This window comes from Arachis duranensis, chromosome 6, assembly GCF_000817695.3.
Source record: "Arachis duranensis cultivar V14167 chromosome 6, aradu.V14167.gnm2.J7QH, whole genome shotgun sequence".
In the NCBI taxonomy this organism is placed as follows: Eukaryota; Viridiplantae; Streptophyta; class Magnoliopsida; order Fabales; family Fabaceae; genus Arachis; species Arachis duranensis.
The window spans coordinates 106632952-106641721 of record NC_029777.3 but is presented as its reverse complement, the minus strand read 5'-3'; positions in this window follow the sequence as shown (position 1 = coordinate 106641721).

Sequence of the window (8770 nt, the reverse complement as noted above, 5' to 3'; positions counted from 1 at the left end):
CTAAAAATTAAAAAGTGGGCGCAAACCCGCGCTGGCAATTTGATTGTGAACCATGCAGTGTAAAAAATAAAATAAAAATAATTTATCTAAAATTTTTAAAATTTAATTATTTTATAATAAATTTTATTATTTATTCAACATGTATATATAATATTAAAAATTTGATTAAAAATAATAAAAATATTTATTTGTCCCCCTAAATTCATTAGGGAAAAAGTTGAACTTATTATTGATAAATAATTTAGCGGCAACTACTTAATTAATTTATTATACTTTATAATTTGTTACAAATGAAGCTGAGGGTAACTAATAAGTACAAAATAACACTATTCCAGGTTAGAAGGTCAACTGAACATCAATCAAATTAGTCAAAAAATGAATATTATATATGTTTTATAAAGGTCAATTATTGAACTATAATATTGATATTTTAAATATTATATATGTATTTGTATCATCTTTCAATGATATGAATTGAGTTTGAAGATGAAAAAGCTTATATTAGAAGAGACATAAAATCAAAATTTTGTTTAATTATCGAAGATTTTATAGAAGTCATGGTTCTTTTGCAGCTGATTTTATTATTACCAAATTCAAATATAAAATAATTGGTTATTGAAAGAAATAAGTATTTTTCTTATATATTACCACTTGTATGTGGTCATATATGTTGGCAAATTGATATGCAGCCCAGTAATGTTGTCAGAAAATTATTGACAGGTTTGGTTCCCAATTCCCGCTACTCAATAGTCCTTCAAACATGTGTAAGTGGAAAAGATAAATTTGAAAAATTAAAATAGAAAAAAGCTAATAAAGTAATTAACTAATTTTTTTTATATGAAAAAAATATTGGTGTTTTTGTTGAAAATGAAAGTATTTGGTGTAATTACATATGAGTGGATTTTTTAGGTGGGAAGTCAACATGTGGGAGGCGTGTTGCAATATGTGGGAGGCGTGTTGAACACGTAGCAGCATTTTGGCCAACACGTGAAAGGCGTGTTGGACACGTGACAGTATCTTAGCCAACACGTGGAGGCGTGTTGCACCACGTGGGGGGCGTGTTGGACAATATCCACAATACTATAAAATACTTCAAATATCAATATTCAACTAAAACACCATCTCTTTTTATATTAAAAATAATTTCTGTAATTTCTAATTATATATACATATATATTATTAAGTGATTTTGAATGTCACTTAATATGATGGTAATTGAAAGGGGTACAGTAGTGTACTTGTCTTTGGAGAGTACTGACGGCGATGAGTTCCACATGGTTTTAGTCACTATCTATTAAAAAACGGCGGCACTACTCCTCACTTAGAAGTTTGAAACAAAACTTGGACCGGATCAAACTACTATTAATTTTTGTTCTTAATGTATCTCTCAAGTCTCAAGGGAGATTGATTCTCTCTATTTTTTAATAATTAAAAAAATAAAATATAATTTTTATCATTAATTTTATAAGTAAAATAAAAACAAACATAAAAAAATATTAAAGAATTTACTATATATATAAAATAAGATTTAAATTTAATATTTATTTAAATAGGTTAGTAAACTAACTATTAGACTAATTTAAATTAATTTTAATATAGATTTAACTATAACAATATTATTGTTGGTAAAAACTTTTAAATATTTATTTTAATAAATATATTAAAAATTTAATTTTTATAGGTTTAATTTAATTTAGTGTAATAATCTAAATTAATCATTAAAAAATTAATTGTATATTTTAATTTCTAACAAATTTCAGCTAGCAAAACAATTTCTATTTTTTTTATTTTGATATGTAAATTAGTCTACTAAAAAAATTAGATAAACTTATCAATTATTATTTTAAACAGATAGAAAAATCTTTAAAAATTCTTGAAATTTTTAGATTAATTTTCCAACACAAACAAGTATAATATGATGTAGGGACTTTTGTTTACGAAATAAAATTTTTAGTATTGATTTAGTAATTAAAATTTATAAATGACTAAATTATTCACCAAAAAATTCTTTAGGAATTGATTTGTGGTATTATGTAATTTTAAATTATGGTTTCTTAAAGGATTTTTTCAAAAATTAAATAAATTAATATTTTATTTATACACATGTGTTATTAATATAGTTTAAATTGATTTAGAAGATAAAACTGATATAACTTATTACAATTTTAATTGAAAATTAATAATTTTAAATTATAAAATATTAAATTATTAAATTTAAAATTTAAAATTTTAAAAAAATATAATATAAATAAGTCTAATTGAAATTGAATTAAAAAATAGGTTCAAATTAATATAATATATAGTCGTTTAAATCTCAAATGGGTCGAAAAATAAAATTAAAATCATGCAATTTAAATCACAATAAATTATATCAATTTTATTTATTAATACTTTTTTAATATGCAAAAAAAGGCCCTTTTTTTTACCGCAGAAGAAAATACAAGGAAAAAAAATGCGAGAAGCTTTTAACCCCATATACTGAGGTTTCACCAATACGCCCCATTTGGGGGCATTTCACTAAATCTAAAACCATAAAAGAAGTTTCAGCCCAAGATGATAGTGTAACCTTTTTAAATTAGCCTAGTTTATTATATATGTATTGTGAAAGTGAAAGATGTTGGTCGGTTCAAAACCATGGACGAAAGGGTATAACCGTTGTTTTTAAATTAGTTCAGCCCAATGTTTTGGTTTTGACTTGGGTACTGGACTTGGTCAGTGACAGATTAGTCCATGGAACACGAATTAATCAACATGCCGAAAGAATTAAGATTATGATTGAAATCAATTTGGATTAATACAGTGATTAATCTTTAAATAAGTGTTAACAGTTTAAATATTATTTCATTTCGTACATGTAATCAGGGTGACAAATGAGTTAGTTTGCTTCGTCAAAAGTTCACTATTTTGTGGATTAATTTGTCCCGTTTTATCTAATAAGACGGTCCCAAATTTTTATCTGACTCCGTCTAATAGTAGATTGGCAGGATAAGTCCGTCAATTTTTTCTAATTATTAAATATTAAAATAAATATATAATTTTACAAACATTTCAATAATCTTATAATTTCTAAAGATAAAAAAAATTATAATTTTTAAATTTACAAACACTAAAATCTTTATAATTTTAAATATTTAATAAACATAATTATTAATTAAATTTTTTAAAGCAAAATAATAAAACCGACAGTTCTAATTATCTAAAATATATAATTAAATTAAATATTGTCCAAATCTCTAATCAATCAAACATAGTTCAAATTATAATTTAAAATAAAATGGACAAACATTCTAAATACAAGTACAAAAATAATGTTCTAAATTCAATTATTATCTTCGTCCTCTTGAGAATATATAGCGGTCTCAGCAGATAAGCTCGTTTCCACCCCACCAAAACTTATCAAAATTTGTGAGTTAGACCGTACAAATTAAGCGAATTTTTATTATGACGATCTCAAATTTTTAGTTTAGTCCTTTTTTTTGAATGACACGTACCAATTCGGCAGGTTTTGCTTTGTTTGTTACTCTTTCATCTAACAATTCACACTATTAAATAGAATTTAGATTTGTAATAAATTAATCTTTAATTTGTTGAGTTAGAAGATATTACAAAAAAATGTGATTGAAAATTAACCAATTAGAATTATTGACATGCACCATCTAGGGAACAGTATTCTTATAAGAGCCATTAAGGTTCAATTTTTTTGGGGGGTCTAAAAGTTTCAATAATTTATTACAGGGGAAGTTGTTTTTACATGAGCTAATAAAACATAGCAATATTGTGTTTTGAAACTTCAGTCAAAGAGTAGCTTCAAATTCAACGAACAAATTGACGAATAAAACAAAATTTAACCTTTTTTAATATTTTATTTTCAGGTTTTAAACTTATTTTTCAAATATAAAAGAATATGAGAATTTATTTAATATCCTATTTTATTTTAAATAATGATTACTTTTTTTTCCACCATTCTTTGTTTTTAAAAATTCATATCATTCTCGAAATCTTTTTTTTTTTCCTCTTATTCTTCTTCAACATGTTGTATCATAAATAATTCATAAGAGAATTATAACAACCGTTCACTATAACTCGACATCCCCTATAATTATTGCCATTAATTTGTGTTGTTTCAACGACGACTGGTACTCCAAAAGATCAAAACCATATATAGTTTGATACTTTGATTATTCTTAAAGAAAAATAATGAAAATGTATTTTATTTAAAATTAAGCAAATATATATTATGAATAAATTCACAATTTTAATTAAGTTTTTTAATTTTACTAAAAAAAATTTACGTTAATTTTAAAATATTAAATTTTATTTATTATATAAATTAACTAAATAATTAATTAATATATACTTACATATACATACACTACCTTCTTTTAATTAATATTATATATTTTATAATTAAAATCACTAATTAAAATCATAGAAATACCTATATTCCTAAAATGCATGAAATATCTAAAATTATTCTTAGGATAAATGATATGATTAAATAAAATAGAACTCGAAATTACACAAACATAACATTTGAAATTTGATTACATTAAAATTCTCTTTTATATCTATATAAACTGCGTTGACTTCTAACGTAAATCACTGTAAAACGTAAGATTTATGTATATTTTAAATTTAAAGAAGAAACTGCTACAAGTGGTAGGGTTTATCGAAGAAGATAAAAGTTGGCCAATAAAATCCCATAGATAGCCGCAGTTTATGAGGCAAGAACCATAAGTCATAAACCACTTTAAGTGGTCCCGGTTTATGCACACAAAAAAAAAACCATTTTAAGTCATAAACCGCTGTGACCTGTCGCGGATCATGTGGAGATTTAGTTGAGAAAAAATGTGATGAATTACAACGGTTTATGTTGTTGTTCTATGTAAAATCGCAATAGCTTGGCAAGAATTATTCATTTGGAGAGTTTTAAAAGAAATCTTGGAAAATTTTGTAGAGAGTTTTAATGGTGCTTCCCACATTGTTTGGTGCATTAACGAAGAGGTTAGTATAGATTTTTTTTGTTAGATTCCAAAAAAAAATTGATTTTATTGATTAGAAGTAGATTGTTAGTGATAGTCACAAAGTTCATGATATATTATTAGACGTTGTATTTTTGTTGGCTATTAGTGATTTTGTTAAGTAGTATGTGTAGTTTATTGTTGTTGTATCAGATGATATATTATTTTTTGAACTTTTAATAATGATTAGATAACATTATAATTAGGGTCAACTTGTCACTTTATGATATAGCCAACTAGGTATATATACATTGTTTGGAGACAACAGAACATGCCTCTTCACAAATGAGTCATCCCCTACTTAAAGACCATTGAGTTTTACCACTTAGCGAAACTGAATAACTATTAGTTCAGGCTATATGAGCCTTTAGTAAGCGCATTCATGTGGAGATGGCATCTTGAGATGCACATTTTTCATATGTTATGCGAAAAGTGCATGATAACCTTACATAACGTGGTGTACCATTTGGAGTTGCCTATCGATGGCAAAGGGGTTAGCGGGTGCCTCACGGACTTTTCATGGTTCATTCCTGATGGAAAGCCAACATGAGAATGGTTTGAAAAGCTTTTGGGTGAGCATCCGCTGCCGAATAAGGTAAAGCAGATGACAGTGTACTTTACGTGGTTCCATGGGCAGTTTAGGGTGCTCCCAGCCGATACTACCAAGGACATAGTATACTAAGAGTTATGCCTGTCGAACAAAATGACTATGAAGCATCTTGAATTCCTCAATTTGTGCTCTATTCCCTTCATCAGTGCTTGGCATAACTCATGACTAGACCCTAACTATGCCCCCGCAGCTTGTCCTCGTAGAACAAATAGCTCTGCAAGTCTCTTATAGTAGACTTCACTAACGAAGTTACTAAAAGATTCCTAATGCCTTTTAGAACAAAGTTAATACATTTAAAAATATTTGTGGTCATGTGTCTGAAGCGTCTCCCACTATCTTGATGTTGACAAAGTCCACTTGTTGTAGTTTATTCTGTTTGCCCAATCACACATAGCCGGATCCTCCGTCCACAGAATATCAAACTAGTAATCAAACTCAAATTTCGTCTTCGCATATGCAATATTGACAAGTAGCCTTTTAACATCTTTACTCTTAAAACTCAAAGCAAAGTTTCATGCGGCATGGTGAATGCAGAATGCATGATAAGCACTTGGAGGAAGCCAACTACCATCAGGGGCCTCCCGTTGTGCCTATCAGAGACAACAAGAATGGCCTGTTGCAGAATCATGTGGTAGAAAAGATTGGACAAGAGAAAAGACCACGATTATGCATTTTCACCATCAACAAGTGCAAACGCCACCGACATAATATTTGAGTTCCCATTCTACGCAATTGCCAATAGCAAAATACATCTATACTTGCCATACAAATGAATCTCATTGATGCTCACAAGTGACTTGCAATGCCAAAATGTCTCGATACATGAAGAAAATGTCCAGAACAGACGGTGAAAGTACATCGTAGAATCATAAACCTAATCACCAACTCTAACTGGAGAAGTCTTTAACACTGCAATGCTTCATTGGTAAACTGCATACCGAGAATCTATCATAGCAACTCGCTATAAGACTCCTCTCAGTCTCCATATATATGTGCTATTGCCTTCTACTTTGCGAGCTAAACCTTTATGTAACTAGGTCTGAAACCATAACTTGCTTCTGTTGTTTGCTGCGAAACCTTTATTGTTACCACATCATTTTCTCTAACCAACAGAAAGATAAAAGCACATATCACGTGATAATCAAATGTGAGGTTCATTATACGTCCTAACCTCCTAGGTAACCTTTTTCTGCCGAAGTGAGATCCATATCAACCAATTGTAGCTTTTACCAAATTTCTTGCAATTTTCATGGTATTTAAGATGATATGACTCTAATACTCTATACTCTACTCCATGACGAATGCTATAACTCTTGACACTAAGCATAACTCTCTCTTTATTTTGGAATGATTTCTTAATCTGAAGTTTCGTTGGACCGTTTGTGTCGTGCAATCTCTAGCCACTAAAAGTATACTCAAACCCAGCTATTGCACCATCACATCTAAGTTTAATGTGAAAAAGTGTGCCAGGTATTGCTGTGTGTTAGAACTTGATGAACCATGCTGTATACGTGAATTGCTCCTTCGATCCTTATCATTGTCCCCAACTATCTCAACTAGATCTTCATCCGAATTATCATCTCCTCGCATTGCATTTTCAACTCAATTTGCTTCTCCATCCTCCTTACCAACAATAATCATGTGGGGACTACCACATGCACCCCATCATTGCAATTTAAATCAACCGCAAACAATGGAGATGCAACCAATGCTGTAGTTGGTGAAACATATGCATCGAACTTGAAGCTCCCCCTAAACTAATCAATTAAGGGTTTGGAGCTGATTCCCTTGAACTGACGATAACATCTTCTAACTTCGCAAATAACTCACGGGTTCTCACCTCTAAAAAAATTCTCTACCAATGAAAAAGAACTTGCGTATCTTTATTGGACCTTATGATAAACGTGTCATACTTCACCCCGCTTAATACAACGGCGATAGAGATCTTGTAAAATAGTTTTTTCACTTGCTCAGTTCGACACACCCTAAGATTTTGTAATATATTGATTTAAACATCAACAAAATTATTTGATAAACGATAAAAACACTCAATAATTTCTTGTCTGTAAACTTTATACCATATCTTTTGCTCTATTAAATCTTTTTTGTATAGTGCATATGAGTTAAGAAACTATTTTCATAAGACATTGTGTTTGTTTATTCTATATCACATTAATATTCATCTAATATTTATAGAGCATACAATTCATGTTCATAAACCGCTACAACTTATAAAATATTATATTTAGAGCATAAATTATCACAATCTGTCGCAATTTATACTTTTATTTTTCTTTCTCATAAACTATTGTGACTTGTAGCGATTTATACTTCGTCATTATTTCTTTATAAATTCCTATATATAACTTTATATTTTGTATGATATTGCATCTAAAACTTGATATCCTAAAGTAGATTATATGTAAAAACCTAAATCACCACACCAGGTCGCAATTTACATAGAATTAGATTGAAATTTTAATGTTACCAGATTTCAAATATTATATTTGTATAATTTAAACCCACGTTTTATTCAATCATGTCATTTACCCTTATTCCTATATCATTTGGCCGCATAAGATTGTCAAAGGACATTGTTTTCTGTTCTCTCTAAATTTGGCTTCATTCCCTGTCAAGTATTGTACTAGACCCTAATAGGTTACCGCTGCCACACCCTAGTAGCCTATGTATAAATGCTTTTGTCCATTTCTCATTATCATTTTAATTCCTCTGAATAATTTTTATGTATTTTCTACTGGACTAGCCGCATTTGCTACAGTTAGACTATCACTTAATTCTTCCTTATCATTTTGTATATTTGCTAATGAATTTTGTGGCTAGTTAATTCTGCTAGAAAGGCCATATGTCTAATAATAATTTTGACTTGGACAAAATAGTGTTCTATTTTCCATATCTCCGTGACACCGACATTATTATCTAATCTAATAAGTAATAATAATAGATACAACAAACAAAAGGTCTTCAGTGGTCCATTATTACCAACTAACGCACGAACCATGCACATACATGTACACTTTGTTTGGATATTTAAAAAAAAAAACAAATAAGATAAAAAATTATTTATATATTATTTAGATAAAAGAAAAATAAAAAAAATTATTAAGATAAAAAAAATTAT